Source organism: Vipera ursinii (genome assembly GCF_947247035.1).
Source record: "Vipera ursinii genome assembly, chromosome: 1".
In the NCBI taxonomy this organism is placed as follows: domain Eukaryota; kingdom Metazoa; phylum Chordata; class Lepidosauria; order Squamata; family Viperidae; genus Vipera; species Vipera ursinii.
The window spans coordinates 75,343,295-75,360,261 of record NC_139512.1 but is presented as its reverse complement, the minus strand read 5'-3'; the positions used below and the strand labels follow the sequence as shown (position 1 = coordinate 75,360,261).

Below are 16,967 nucleotides of genomic sequence, written 5' to 3'. Positions count from 1 at the left end.
TTGGCCCTTTTATGAGTTGTGGACTTCAACTCCCAGAATTCCTCAGCCAGTGTGCCTGGCTGAGGAATTCTAGGAGCTGAAGTCCACAAGTCATAATAGGGCCAAGTCTGAAGACCACTGTTCTAGGACCATAGGTTCCTAATGTTTGTTCCTTTGGGTGAAGATAATCTACGTTATTTCAAATCCATTATACCATAAATTTTGAAGGTAATTTAGCTACAATGATTCCTAATGTTTTCTAACGATTTAATACTTCTTGCATTAGAAGAAGGAATATTGTAATGGAAAAAAATAACTAATCGATATGTTGTAATGACTCTGAAGTTAAGGCCATGAAAGTTATCTCATTCATATGTTTGTCTGAATCACTAGGTCCTCGTGACATCTGTCCAAGAGTTATTGAAGAACTCAAATGTGAAATTACTGCAAAAATATGCAGCTTGTCCCTCAAATCAGAATACTTGCTAGAGGATTGGAAAGTGGCCATTGTGGCATGAATTTTAAAAAGGGATCCAAAGTTGAACTGAGAAATGATAGTCCTAGTGCTTTAACCTCTAATTAAAAAATACCTAAGCACACAGGGCAAAAGTTGAATAAAAATCATATCAAGATGAAGAAGTGATCCTGTCTCACCAAGCTGCTAGATTCTTTTTAGCACAAACAGGCATGTGTATGGAGCTGACCCTGTTGATAGTACAGTATATATTTGGATTTTTGGCAAACATTTGACAAAATTCTTCATCAAAGGTTCTTGTTTTAAACTTAAGCAATCATGGAATAAGATCTGTCATTTTATAAACTGCTAACTGGTAAAGGGAAGAGTAGGAATAATAGGCATTTTTTCACATGGCCCTGGAGAGGCTGCAACGGACGTAAGTGTGAAAAAAGGTAGTCACTTTTTCCAGTGATGTTGTAACTTCAAACGGTCACTAAATAAATGGCTGTAAGTCAGGGACTAGCTGTAATTGTAGTTATTAAGCTCCATCCAGTTGCATTTAACAAAATGTCACACCATGGTACATTACTCATCTAAGTCAAGATTTATTATGTATCATGAAATAAGTATGTTATGGTAAAGCACATTTAGTGGCAGATGGATTAGAAGTTAACATTTTCTCTCATTTTAAATAAATTGAGAAATTAAAAACCAGCATAGCACCTTGTGCCAAGTATCATTTTTAGTCCCTACATGCAAGCAAAATAACAAGAAAAGTATAAATTGATGCCTGTAGCAGCTTACTAAGCAATGGCTACCTCAGTAAAGGGCTAGTAGACATGCAAATCCAGCTCTTTCAGGAACCAGTCCTAGCAACCATTTGACAAATTGTCTGAGAGACCTCTGCAGCTTCTATTGCCTGAAAGACTGAAAGGTGATGAAAGCAGCTATTCAATAGCCTGGTGCTTGCTACCGCTGCAGGAAAGACATCACAACCTCTCTCCAAAGGTTTTTTAGATTTCGACATGCTGAAGGGCAATTGAAATGCAATAAACGTGGGTTTGACTGGCAACTTTCCTGCATCTGTCTATCACTGGAATAATAGAACAGTGGGTGATGACAGAAATAAAGATAATTTCTTTTTACAGCTCACCCCCTCCATCCTGCTCCAACCAACACCCTCCTATCAATATATGACAGAAGAGTGAAGGGGTGAAAACAATCTTTCAACCCCCAAAATTGGGCTATATTCTCCTACCACTGGAACCTAAAGGATGCTTTCCTATAATTTAAAGGCCTCTAAATATTAATCATTCAAAAATTGTCTCTAAACATAACATTTATATGAATTAGGTCACTTTAACACTGGCCTATATATTAGAATGTGCCTCTACAAGAGTGAAGTGATCATCATGCAGGAAGCTCTAGTTCTTGTGTAATCAAACCTTCCACACTTTTGACTTCTGTTCGGGATTCTGTTAGTTTAACAGATCCATTTTTGTCCTCTGCTACAAGTCTGCCACAATAAAAAAAAAGAAGCAGACAAAAGAGAATTATTTCTTTTGTTAACTTACCCTCCAATTTTCAATGACAATTTACTATTGCTGTATTATGCAACAATAGGAACTGTAAGAGTTACAATACGCAATATGAATATGAGATGGGCAGTATATGAATCACTAGGTGTGTAGATTTGAGCTACAATCTAGGATAATCTAAAAACATCATGGGTTCGTGGGCTTCACTATTTCTTCCAGTGCATCTGATGAATAGGAAAGGAGAAATGTTTATTTACATTTTCAATTGACTGAAATTAACAGTATATGCAAGCCATACAATTGTAGTTAATCTTAAACAGCATTTAGCAAACCTGTTTCAAACTGTGGTTTACAAAGCTGGTTCATATGAATAAACGAAGGTGCTGTGCAACCTGCCTGTTAGATTGCAGAGGCAGACTCAAAATTCATATCCCAATGAAAAAGAATTAGCTCACTGTTGTGCACATGGATACAGAACCAAATTAAGTGAGATCCTCTCTCTGTTGGGCATAAAAAAGTTTTTTTCTCTTTGTAAGAGAATGAAACAAAAAGGCAGAGAAAGAAGAGAGGGACAGGCTGTGTAAAGTAGATGGCTCCCACAGTCCTCAGCAGTCACTGATTAATGACAATTTACTGTTGTATAAAAGTTGGCCCTTTTATGACTTGTGGACTTCAACTCCCAGAATTCCTCAGCCAGGCATGATGGCTGAGGAATTCTGGGGGTTGAAGTCCACAAGTCTTAAAAGGGGTTTGAAGACCCCTGAGCTAGCTGGTAGTGGTGCATATTAATTGTTGTTGTTGTTAGCTGCGAAGTCGTGTCCGACCCATCGCGACCCTATGGACAACATTCCTCCAGGCCTTCCTGTCCTCTACCATCTTCTGGAGTCCATTTAAGCTCACGCCTACTGCTTCAGTGACTCCATCCAGCCACCTCATTCTCTGTCGTCCCCTTCTTCTATTGCCCTCGATCTTCCCCAGCATTAGGCTCTTCTCCAGGGAGTCCTTCCTTCTCATTAGGTGGCCAAAGTACTTGAGTTTTAGCTTCAGGATCTGGCCTTCTAAAGAGCAGTCAGGATTGATCTCCTCTAGGACTGACCGGTTTGATCGCCTTGCAGTCCAAGGGACTCGCAGGAGTCTTCTCCAGCACCAATGTTCAAAGGCCTCAATTCTTTGGCGCTCAGCCTTTCTTATGGTCCAACTTTCACTACCATACATTGCAACTGGAAAGACCATAGCCTTGACTATACGCACTTTTGTTGACAGGGTGATGTCTCTGCTTTTTAGTGTGCTGTCTAGATTTGCCATGGCTTTCCTCCCGAGGAGCAAGCGTCTTTTAATTTCTTGGCTACAGTCCCCATCTGCAGTGATCTTGGAGCCCAGGAAAATAAAATCTGTCACTACCTCCATTTCTTCCCCATCTATTTGCCAGGAATTGAGAGGGCCAGATGCCATGATCTTGGTTTTCTTAATGTTAAGCTTCAACCCAAGTTTTGCACTCTCCTTCTTCACCTGCAACAAGAGGCTCTTTAGTTCTTCTTCACTTTCTGCCATTAGAGTGGTATCATCTGCGTATCTTAGGTTGTTGATATTTCTTCCGGCAATCTTAATTCCAACTTTTGATTCATCTAGCCCTGCCTTTCTCATGATGTGCTCTGCATATAAGTTAAATAGGCAGGGCGACAGTATACAGCCTTGCCGGACTCCTTTCCCAATTTTGAACCAATCAGTGGTTCCGTGTCCAGTTCTCACTGTTGCTTCTTGACCCGCATATAGGTTTCTCAAGAGACAAATTATATATTAATTAATTAATTAATTAATTAATTATATATTATATATTAATAAACATGGATAAATTCATCATACATTTGTCAGTGCAAAGGAAAAGTGATTTAGCCAAGGAACAGCCACCAAAGAAATTAAAAATGGTACTTTCCCCCCTTTTTTACAGTTTGTAATATTTTATTAGATTATAGAATAAAATACAAAAATACAAAAGCAAATAGTAGGACACAGTGGGGAGGAAAAAGGGGGGAAAAGTGAGGGGGAGAAAGGAAAAAGAACAGACTTCCTCTGTTGCAGTAGAAGGAAGCATTAACATTGAACCTCAACTTTTTACTTTTCCATATTATTATAAACTAGCCATTTATATAACATCAAATGAATCTAATCAGTAAAACCCAAAATCCCCCCCTTTTTTTTTAGTCATCAAGTTTTTGACACCTTGCTAAACAGTGGTGGTACTCAAATACTGTCATATCCTAAAAGTGGTACAATCTGTGAAAAGGTTGAAAAACATTGTCCTAGAGCAGCAACCTGACACAGTGAAAGAGCCACTCGGAACCAGTTCCCTTACAAAAGGAAAAACTGGGAGCCGCAAAAAAATGTGTGCACATGCGCGTACATGCACGCATGCGCAGAACAGGATTTGACTGAAGAGTGGAGCCAAGGCGAGATATGCACCTACCCTGCATATTTGAATTGATTGGTTGAACTTTTTTAGTCCCACTTTGTTTTTGGGTTTTTTTTTTGGACTGCACATGGCAGAGGACTGGGAGCCGCATGCGGCTCCGGAGCCGCGGGTTGCAGACCTGTGTCCTAGAGGAACAGGAACTGCCTTACCACTATCAAAAAAAGAAGAAAGACAAGGGTGTGAACAGTGAGAAGGCTTCTTGAACAGGAGAGCCAGGATCTCCACCTATCAATTCTGTGGGCTTCATTATTTGCTACATATAGTAAAATATCCAAAATTGCCCTGAGTATAGGGCAAATAAACACTGGAGTATAATTGGGGTTGGGGTTTTTTTTGTTTTTTTAAAGAAACCCTTCAATTTTCCTCTGTGGCTAATAAATTTATCTTAATTTAACATTAAAACATCATATAAATGACAATTTTTACACTGGTAATTGGATTTTGTATAAACCGTACTGAATTGCATTTCTTAGGGGCTAGTCTCAAAGAAAAACATAATATGCATATGAAATGAAGATCTGATAGCACAGCCTGATAATCTGTGTGTGCAGAAAGCATGGATTGCTTCAAAGCTCTTCTACAAGAATTAGTTCATATTTCTGACATGAGCTATTCTCGCTCCTCTTTCCTGCTGCTTAGAAAAATAGAGCAGACATGTCAGAGCTTTTTCTCCATTGCCGGCAATGAGGTGGGCGCGGTTTTGGGATGATGCATCCGGCCCGTGGGCCGGCAGTTTGACACCCCTGAAATAGAGGGTGACCAAAAAGAGTATGCATTTCTACCAATTTTTTTTTTACTTTGACTTTCACACAGGTTGTTGTATAGCAATTAATAAGAATGATCTCAAGCTTCTAAGCCCAGACAAAGTTAGTCAATTGTAAAAACCTGCTGAGGTCTTTATGATTCGCTCTGATGCATTTGTGAAGTTATTTACAATTGTCTTGTTCCATTTGTATGTGTATACATTCAAATTCAAGCATGCAATGGGAGTGAGGATTTGGTATAACCACTTAGTCATTATTGACTGGTTGATGAAAGTGACATTTTGGTTTTCAAACAGCATTTACCAGTCAACAATTAGCACACACTATAAAACAGTATTTTCCAATTATTCTTGTGCCATGTGTCACCAAATGCACCTTTCAATTACTATCATTTATCCAGCTCTCATCTGCAGTGAAACTGATACAGATTTGTCTTTTTTATGAGCTAAACGAACCTGTATACGTTCATGTGTGTTTGTGTATTTATATACGTGGATAAATGCATGTCTGCCTTCAACTTATTACTGACTTCTGCCAACATCCCGGACATTCCATGAAGTTTTCTTGGCATTTTCATTAATGGTTTGCCACTGCCTTCTTCCTTCCTGAGAGAGAATCACTGGGCCAAAGAAAGCAAAAGGGAACTAGAACTCAGGGCTTCCCAGTTTTTAGCCTGGAGCTTGAACCCAATACACCTAAGTCACTCTGCATATGCAATTATTATATTTAGAGTGGTCGATGTTCTCTAGGATATCAACAGGAATTTCTGTGAGTAAAATTTTGTAAACAAAACATACTTGCAAATAGGGGGGGGGAAATAAATACAAGTGTAGTGTATTTATTCATAAGACGTATACAGCCATCCATCTAATGAAACATAACCGATAAAAGCATCAGAAAAGCACGCTGACCACAATAAAAACTCCCAGTACCTCAGGATAATACTTTCCCATACATCCACATGTCATTGTACTGGGTCCAAACTTTATTCTATCAAATTTAATTTAATTTAATTTAATTTAATAATATTTCTATACCGCCCTTCTCCCGAAGGACTCAGGGCGGTGAACAGGGCAAGAATAAAAATACAGAATTACAAAAGTTAAAAAATGATTAAATACATGCCCACTAAAAACAATCAATACATATTAAAACCCCAATAAAATACCCCACCAATCCCCCATCAGGCCAGGCCGGCTTGTTCGAACAAGTATGTTTTGAGATCGCGGCGAAAGGAGCGAAGATTGGGCGCCATCCGGAGCTCAACCGGAAGCTGATTCCATAGCTCCGGAGCGCCCACAGAGAAGGACCTCCCCCTGGGGGCCACCAATCGACATTCTCTGATCGGTGGCACCCTGAGGACGCCCTCTCTGTGGGAACGCACAGGGCGAAGGGAAGTTGTTCGCAGCAAAGAGCCAGCTCTTCAAGATCTTCTGGAAGATGAGGAGGGAAGGTTCTTGCTGGATCTCTAGGGAAAGGATGTATAACAGGGCAGAGGCAACAATGGAGAAAGCAGACTTCTTAGGTCCTGCTGGATAACGTTAAATGGAAGGGATCTGGAATGAACTTACTCTTTCTGGCTTCGTTGGATAGGCAAAATACACTCGGGGGGGGGGGGGGGGCAGAGAAACCTGTCCCATACCATTTAGAGCTTCAGAGACAATAACGTCTTGAATTCCCCTAGGGCAGGGGCGTCAAACTCGCCACATCACATGACATGTCATGACTTTTTTTTTGTCCTTGCCGGAACTGGGGTGGACTCGGCTTCCATGTGAAGCATCCAGCCCATGGGCCGGCAGTTTGATGCCCCTGTCCCAGGAGGAAAAAAACAACAACCTGGAGGCCAATGTAGCTCAGGCAGCTCACACAGCTATGGTGTAAAATGGGTAATCTATAGAGCACCCAGAACTGTGTGCACCATTGCCTTCCAGATCAGTTGTGATTTCTGGATGGTCTTACGACAGCAACCCTGTGTAGAATGTTTTGCAGTAATCCAGCCAGAAAGCGACCAGGGTACGTAATCCAGCCAGCAGACCTCCCAGGCCAGGAATGGGCACCCCCAGGTACAGTTGCTACCTGCTTTTTGAGCAGGAATTGCAAATCCAGGGGGAACCCCCAAAGTTGCACATCAGCTCTGTCTGGGGAACTGCTATACTAGCAAGTGTCAAAAATGACACTTCATCAGTGGTGGAATTCAAATATGTGAACAACTGGTTCTCTGTGTGGATGCCGCTTCCAGAAGTACATTTTGAGCCTGGGCAAAAAAAAAAAAAGCTACCGGTTCTGTCAAAGTGGTTCGAACTGGCTCAATCCCAGCACTGCGCTTCACCATATTTAGGTAAGCCAAAAGTTCTTGTATTTATTTATTTATTTATTTTATTGCATTTATATACCGCCCTTTCCCTGAGGACTCAGGGCGGTTTACAGGGAGTTAAAATCAACCATACAAAAGTTAAAACCCAATTTAAAAAATATTAAATCAACCCTGTACTATTAAAAACCCCAATTAAAATGAATGTCTCCTCAGCCTGGGCCCGAGAGCTCAAAGAGCCAGGTCTTCAGGCCCCGGCGGAATGATCGGAGGTCGGGAGCAGTCCTCAGCTCCACCGGCAGCTGGTTCCAGAGGGCAGGCGCCCCCACTGAGAAGGCCCTATCCCTGAGTGTCACCCGCCGGCAATCTCTTACCGGCGGGACCCTGAGCAGACCCTCCCTGTGGGAGCGCACTGGGCGAAGGGCGTATGTATGTATGCATACTCCAACTACAAAAACTGAATTTTCTTATGTGGAAGTAGTATGCAAAATTGAGCACTGCTGGCATAAGTTATAAAACATCTCGAAGAAAGGACTAACCAAAAGATTCTATTCCTTAATGCCAGTGTCTGGCTACTTGCATCTTCATTGATGTTATAGAAAGACTCCTCTCCGCTCTCCCTTTCCCCCCCTGATCTTTTTAAATCCGTCATATCTTTATTCAGAAATCTGTACTCACAAGGAGAACTGTAAGCATTCATATTTTAGAATTTCCTGCATTTTCACTTTCCATCTAACCCCCTTCCTTCTGATTATTATTGTCATGGTTCCAATAGATGAAACCATTTAAAAGAACTTCAAGGCAAGGATTTCTTCCTTAAAGAACATTTTATTTAGGAAACAAGATATCGGCATATACAAGGGTGAACCCAAGACTAAATTTCCCTCCCCCAGGCTACAAAGTTACAAGTTGCAATTTCCATCCCAAATTACTGACATAAATCACATTCACCAATTGTTTCAAAACAGAGGCTCAGCATTGACCTTGATTCTCACACACAGAAGTTGTTTTGGCTAACTGAAAACTACACCTCTCCCCCCACCCCGCCCTTCTTCCTTTAGCTAAAATCTCTAAACTAGTATGTGGCAACAAAGACAAAAACGAAAATGGCTTCAGTTCTGTTTGTCACATCATTGACCTTTATATTAATATCACCTTTTCTTTACTCCCTTCTTTATGTTGATCACCTTCATAACTTTTGAACAATTCGTAACATTCTGAATTGCCTTAACCAAGCCAAACCAAGGCAATGGAGAATGGCTTTTTTTTAAAATAGTCTTTGGAACCTTAATGCTAACTTTAATGTTCTACCTTGCATGTTTAATTCCTCTTACTCTCTGTGCCTCAACCAGATTCATTTAACAAATTACTGTCTTCTTAAATAGATGCACAAGATAAGAGCACTGAGAAGTGTGTTTAGACTCCAACACAATGTCACAGAGACATCAGAGCTGCTTTGCTGATGAACTCTTTAAGACAGAAAGCAAACTGTCATTTTCTGCAGAAAGACATAAACTACCAGCTATTTACTTTAATGCTATCAGCTTCATTTTACTATTTTTTATCTTAACTATGCTAAGACACCTCAACAAAAAGCCACTTTAATCTTTTCCTCACGAAGAAAAAAATAACTTTTTAGTTCAACACAGACAATAAAAACATGACAAATTAAAAATGGTCTTTGCTAAAGCCATAAAGAACTGCCTTTGACAGTTGCAATTTTCTGTTAAAGTGGCTCAGCTCAACTGCTATTTACCTGATCTGACTTCATATTAATGCAAGCAGATATTAAAGTTAATCTTGTACTCATATGGGAACTAGAACTTCATTAATATAAATGACAACCTAAATAAAAACCTTTCTCTAAAGGCACCCACAATATAACAAAAGGTGACAGTTCATGCCTATGGGGTGTGCATCAAGAGCACACTTGTTAACTCATTAACGGTACTGATAATGACTTCCAAGCCAGCCACTGTGCCTAAGAGTATTATTTTCCCTTCTTGAAACATATGAAGCGGAAGAACAAGGATTAAGGGAATAATTTATGATTCTTTCTTAACTCTGATATGAAGGAGCTTAGGCAGGTCTCTCATCAGGTTGTGAAAAGAGCCTAGTGAGAAATTCTCATGGTGAAGAAGGAACAAATGAAAAAATAAAAAATAGATTTCTTGGGACACTAGTAAAATCAGTGGGAATACAAATAACATATAGGCATGAACAAAAGATTTGATGATCAGCAAGAAACAGAAAACATCTTGAATGAATCAATGCTAAAATAAATCTGAATATTCAACAAGTATCAAAATTTGATACAAAGATACAATTTCCAAGTTGAAAAATTGCTGATGCTATCATTGATATGCGGCTTAATGAGCAAGCAGGCAGGAAAATTGGTTGCATGAAAAGAATCCAGCAAGCTCCTCGGCTAAATAGGACAGATCAAGTCCTCACACGAAGGAAAGGTACATAAACTGTTTTGAAATGAACTGCTACTGCCCAAGCATTCTTGGTTAAAAAATAAGTAAAGGGGGGAGACCTATGTCTTGGGCTGTTGGTTTGAGCTCCGAGTTTGGCAATTTGGTTGGAAACGTTTTGTTACCATTCAAGGAGACACCATCAGTGTACTTTGAATTGAGCTCATTTGTCAGAACACTGCCCTTTAAATACCTTTTTATGTGATGCAAGTTATGTGATGAATGTTATTTGTTTGGATATTTCTGAGTCATGGTCTGATTTCGGGCTGTTTGACTGGATGGTTGTTGTTGCTGCACCGCAATCTTTGGTGTTTAAGTTTGGGAAACACTGTCTGGGAGAGCGGAATCCCATTGTAACACCACGGAGGCCAGATCAGCTGAACAAAAACACTTATACAAAGTCTTTGAGAGAAACGGATACCCACAAAACCTCATCCGGAGATCTCTACATACAAATAACACAAACATTCAAAGCAATACAACAACTACAACAAGAACAACCAAACAAATCACAATTCCCTACATACAGAATGTTTCAGAAATGACAGCAAGATTACTGCACCAACATGACCTCACAATAGCCCACAACCCTCTTTTCAAAGCCCTCTCTTTCACTCATGCAATATACAAGTCCTCAATGGAAGGCAGGTTGGTAGCAATTGTTTTTTCTGCAGTTCTAATTATCCGTTGAAGTCTGTGTCTGTTTTGTTTGGTTGTAGTGCCAAATCTGACAGTTATAGAGGTGCAGATGTCAGGCTCAATAATTTCTCTGTAGAACTGTATTAGCAGCTCCTTGGGCAATCTAAGCTTTCTGAGTTGACGCCAGAAGAACATTCTTTGTTGTGCTTTTTTGATGACGCTTTTCATGTTAGGTGTCCATTTTAAGTCTTAAGCTATTATAGAACCTAGAAATTTGAAGGTCTCTACTGATGATACTGTGTTGTCTAGTATTGTAAGAGGTTGTAGTATAGGAAGGTTTCTCCTAAAATCTACTATTACTTCTAGAGCAGACATGTCAAACACAAGGCCTGGGGGCCAGATCTAGCCCACGAAGTGGTTTCATGTGGCCCGCAAAGCCATCCTGGAAACAGTGAGGGAATGCCCCCCCCGCTGCCTTGGCCCTGGCCCAGAGACCCTCCTTCTGCCAGAGACCCTCAGATCTGTCCCATTCCTGCCCAGGCCCCCATAGGCACCCTTGATGCAAACGATGTAGAGCTGCCCATGCCCACCCAGTAGGCCATACGTACTCCAGCCATGCCCACCCAGTAGGCCGCGCTCACCCTGGCCATACCCACCTGCCCCCCCGAGGGCAACCGCAATGCTGATGGGGCCCTCAATGAAATTGAGTTTGACACCCCTGTTCTAGAGTTTTGAGTGTATTTAGTTCAAGATTGTTCCAGCCAAACCACAAGGCTAGTTGTTCAACCTCCTGTCTGTATGCAGATTCGTTGTTGTCTCAAATGAGACCAATCACTGTTGTATCATCTGCAAATTTCAGTACTTTCACAGAGAGATCTTGTGAGATGCAGTCATTGGTATAGAGAGAGAAGTGGAGAGAGCACAAAGCCCTGGGGTGGCTTTGTGCTAATTGTACAGGTATCTGACGTGATTTTGCCTAGCTTCACCTGTTGCTTCCTGTTGGTTAGAAAGCTTATGATCCATTTACAAGTGTGGTCAGGCACAGCTAGCTGATTTAATTTAGTTAGAAGAATATCTGGAATGATGGTATTGAATGCCGAGCTGAAGTTTACAAAGAGGACCCTTGCATAGGTCTTTGGAGATTCAAGGTGTTGTATGAAGTAGTGCAGAGCCATATTAACAGCATCATCTGCCAATCTGTTTGCTCAGTAGGCGAACTGCAAGGGGTCTAACAGTGGATCCATGATGGTTTTCAGGTGGGCCAGCACTAGCCTTTCGAAGGTTTTCATAACTACAGATGTCAGAGCAACTGGTCTGTAGTGTTTCAGTTCCTCGATGGAGGGTTTCTTCAGCACTGGGATGATAGTAAAGTGTCTGGAGCAAGAAGGAACATAGCACATCTCTAGTGATTTATTAAAGATGCGGATGAAGATGGGGGCTAGTTGGTCAGCACAGGCTTTCAAGCAAGGAGTTGCCTTGTCTGGGCCTGGTGCTTTTCCAGCCTTTTGTCTGTGAAACACACCTTGCACATCATTTTCTGTAATCATCAGAGGTGGGGGGCCCAAAGGGATGGGGTCAGTTGTAGGAGGCTTGGCTCTTGTAGGTGTATCTAAGATGGGGATTGTGGAGATAGGTGACAGTGGTTTCCTCTCAAACCTACAGTAAAACACATTCAGGTCATCTGCCAGCTGTTGATTCCCTTCAGCATGGAAAGGAGGTTTGCTATAAGCAGTAATATTTTTAAGAGTTTTACACATATTTGCTGGTTCATTTGTTGAGAACTGATTTCCTAGCTTTTCAGAGTAGCTTCTTTTTGCTGCTCTGATCTCCCTTGTTAATACATTTTTGGGTTGATTGTACTGCATTCTATATCCTTTTTGGTAGGCTTCCTCTTTGGCACGACATAGCTGCGTTTAGCTGTGAAACAAGGCCGATTGTTACTGCATATTCCCAAGTTTCTGGTTGGCACACATAGGACTTCACAAAAACTAACATATGACGTTAGTTGTTGTGATGCAAGTGAGTTCATCCAAGTCTGTATTTAATATGTTCTACAAATTAAATATACGGACTTTTAAAGTCAGTTAATTTAAGTTTCATTCACAATTCTGTTCAACGGCACATTCATTACTGAAAAGATTTGAGCCATATTCCAATGGATTTTTTTTATCCATCCTTGAAGAACAAAAAACCCTGCTTATGACCGACCTCTTTACAAGAGTTTTTAGTTATTGTCTCATATTGATTTGGGTATTGTAAATATATATTTCAAAATAAAAGTATAGTCTTGACTGGAAACTCCAATTATTTTCTTCAGCTAGCGTGATTAAACTCATTCTCTGGCATAATATCTTTCATGTCTAACAAACTGTATTTTTAAAATAATTTAAACTCCAACTACATTTAGAGTTAAGTGAAAAAGACATGTTCCAGGATTCTAGCAATTTCATTTTTATATTATAACCATGGATAATCCCAACAGAGCATTTGGCTTTTAGATGAAATGATGATCTAAGCAATTATCTTCTATTTGTCCTTCTTCCTATTTAATTATGATCTGCTTTAAGAGGCCTATTTGTAGCTCTTTTTGTTTTCTAATGTCATACAGATTTTCCCAATAGCAAATGCATTCTGTAATGGAAACAAAAGTTGGACTCTGAAGATAGAAAGATTACTGATATGCTTGAACTCTGATGTTGAAGAAGATTCCTGAGTATACTATAGGCACCCAAGAAAAGAAACAAAGGGATTATAGAACAAATCAGCATAGGTTTCTCACTTAAGACATAAATGATCAGGTACAAATTATTATATTTTAAATACATTATGGAAACACATAGGCTCTGGAGAAATCTCCCAGTATGGGAAAAGACAGAAGAAAAGGACAACTAGTAGCAAGGTGGGTATACTTAATTACATTAGTGATAACTGCATCATTGGGAGAACTGAAAGGTCAAGTTTTTTTAGATCATCTTGGAGATGGTCTAGCCATGTGGTCATTAAGAGTTGACAGTGACCTGATATCACATAACCAATCAATGCAGAAATTATAATCATAGAAGGTTTTTCCCCTTTAAATACTTCGTTAGCACCTTCTTTAGTATCTTGTGAACACACACACACACACACACACACACACCCCTATTGTGATCCCCCAATGCTTCATGTTTTGACATTCTTAAACCATATTATCACAATATTATGATCCTGTTGTTGGTGCTTTTAATTTTTTGTGCTTTTAGCAGAGCAAGATATTATACTCTAATACAGGGGTGTCAAACTCAATTTCATTGAGGGCCGCATCAGCTTTGCAGTTGCCCTCAGGGGGCCGGGTGGGTATGGTCTGGGTGGGTGTGGCTAGAGTGCGTATGACCTACTGGATGGGCGTGGCCAGCTCTACATCGTTCGCATCAAGGGTGTCTATGGGGGTCTGGGCAGGAGTGGGACAGATCTGAGGGTCTCTGGCAGAAGGAGGGTCTCTGGGCCAGGGCCAAGGCAGTGGGAGCCGTTCCCTCATTGTTTCCAGGATGGCTTCGCGGGCCGCATGAAACCACTTCGTGGGCTGGATCTGGCCCCCGGGCCTTGTGTTTGACATGTCTGCTCTAATACTATTTTGTAAGTTTACATGCGATTAAAAAAATAAGAGGGGAGGTTGATGAACAAACACTTACTCAACAGAACCAGGAATCTTCCAAAGTATTACAACTGAAGATCCAAATTACTGTAGATATTATGGTAGTTAAGTTGCAAGTGTTCAAATGAGGAACTATCCAGGTTTTTTTAAATCACTTCTAAATGTGTATGGTAATTACAAAATTGTTATGCAAACAATGCAAGATAACATGAACACTACGAAGTGAAACACTAAGTTGGACACATCTGTCAGAGGGCTAAGACTTTCTAAATCATATATTGCAATAATTATTATCCCAAAATCTTCTGCTTTATCTTACATTTTTCAATGTTATTTTACTTTTAATTGCATTGATTTGAAAGGCCATTGATCCAATTTTGAGTTACATAACAATCAGATTATGTAAGGCTTTCTAGAATGGAACAGTTACCTAAATTGGGATGACCTTACAGAAAGCAACAAAGATGTTTCAACTGCTAGAATTTTTTATTTATTTTATTTTTATTTTTATTCCATTTATATCCCGCCCTTCTCCGAAGACTCAGGGCGGCTTACAAGCTTAGCAGTAGCCTTCATTCTATGTATATGCCTGCTTATTAGGGCTTTCACACACACCCCAAGCGGCATTATTACAAAGTCAGCTTATTGCCCCCAACAATCTGGGTCCTCATTTTACCTACCTCGGAAGGATGGAAGGCTGAGTCAACCTTGAGCCTGGTGTGATGCGAACCTGCACTAATTGCAGGCAGCTGGTGTTACTTAAGGAGGCATTAGCCCACTGCTCCACCAAGGCTCTTGCTGAATTCAGCTGAAGAGAAACACTATGCATCTCAGTGTTTCTCCACTTGGCAACTTTAAAGTGTGTTGACTTTAACCCCCAAATCGATCATTTTAAAAAGGAACAGTAGGGCCAATTTTGAAAACATAGGAACACTATGCCAACATTACTACAGAAAAACAGTTTAAGATTTGTTTTCCAAAGATTGTTTCAAAAATGCCATCTAGATCAATGCAGCAGATAGTTTATATTACTTACAGAATCACAAACACCAGAATCAGAAAGAGGTTCATCCAGTCCAATGCCTGTAGCAAAGCAAGAAATCCAGTATCCCTAGTAAGTGCCATCTAGCCTCTGCTTAATAACATGTAATAAAGATTTCAGAAAGTCTCAGAAGCAATCTGGTCTAATGTCAAACAACTGGTTCTATTTCACAATTGCCTCTAATGTTTAAATAAACTCTTCCTTCTGTATTTGACCATTCCTCTGGAACAACAGTAGGTAAATTTGATCTATATGTATAATGCGACTGCTTCCAAATATCTGCTGAGAGTCATAGTATCATTTCTCAGCAGTTCATTATCCATGTCCAACAAATCCAGCTCCAAATGTTAGAATGTCATCCTGAAGCCATGTTACTGTCTTGGACATGTTCCACTTCTCAATATCCTCCTCAAACATGGAGAAAAGTATTGTCAAAGTGGGATGTGCCTGACTAGAATGAGTTTACTTTAGGATACCAAGCACAGGAGATTACCTTCTAAATGTCATGTGTACTATACACTCTTCAAATAAAAAAATAGGACTGTATGCAGGAAAGACATAAGATTCATTCAGGTCTGAAGAACAGCTTGGAATATGGTTTCCAAGGCAACTCAACCAGCATGTTAACATATTCACTTTCATCATTAAAGAAAAATGTGAAAGGTAATTGGGTTAATTACTGAAGCAAAAGCCAGCCTACTGCCACTAATTGTCCATTTACCTAAGGTGTTTAAACACCAGCTCTAATTGCTATCAAGGTAGAATGATTTATAAGCCTTTTGTCTAAATGAGTAACTTACATAAAAGGCAAGTAATTGTCTTTTTACATTTTCAGAAAAGTTAAGTTTAAACCTAGCATTCCTAATAAATATTCCCAGCTAGTATTATATAATAGAAAATGATGTCAATATTATATGTTGTGGTACCTGCCCTCAGTAACAGCTCCCACCAAAACCGCTTCTCTATTGGCCTTTGCCATCACATGTTAGCAGCAGGGTTGTTAGCAAAAACCTACAAAGGAAAATTTGGGAATGAGAATGGTATATGAGGTGCTTCAACTTTTGTTTTTGTATTTACTAAAGCTGATTTTTAAGTTGTGTTTTTGTTTTTATTGGTCTACATTATTAGTCTCCCAGAATTATTTGGGTGATCCAGAACTGGTCCAGAATGTGGCAGAACACACTGTTCTGGTTTCCCAACAGTTTGTCCGTATTAAAACATTGGTGTGCAAGCTGCATTAGGTACAATTCAAAGTGATGGTTATCACTTTTAAGCCACTAAATAGCATGGAACCAATCAAGTTATTTGTGGAAGCACCTCTCCCTACGGATATCTAACCATCCCACCAAGTCAGATAGGATTCCACCCCCCAGGTCCCTTCCCTTAAATATTGTCATCCATTGTAAGTTCTCCAAGGCAGATCAGTCTAGGAAACAAAGGCCTATTACTACTTTTTATTATTAAAACTGTAGTAACAAAACTTTGTAAGTGTAAATGTACTACTTTCTCCTCTCTCCCTTCATCTTTGGGTAAACTAGGTAGGGGCTTACCTGAAACATTTACTCACGTGACATTATTGCTTGGGATTCAAATCCCTCTTATCCAACTACTGCCTTGGTAGAAGCTCTCTTCCTTGTCAGGCACGGAGAATCAGAT

At 40.0% G+C, this 16,967-nt stretch overlaps 1 protein-coding gene across 4 annotated transcripts in view; it reads right to left on the bottom strand.

The window, feature by feature from the left end:
- Nucleotides 1-16,967, bottom strand: part of AMBRA1 (autophagy and beclin 1 regulator 1) — a 162,344-nt gene that overhangs the window by 54,052 nt on the left and 91,325 nt on the right. The gene's annotated exons all lie outside the window — the stretch shown is intronic.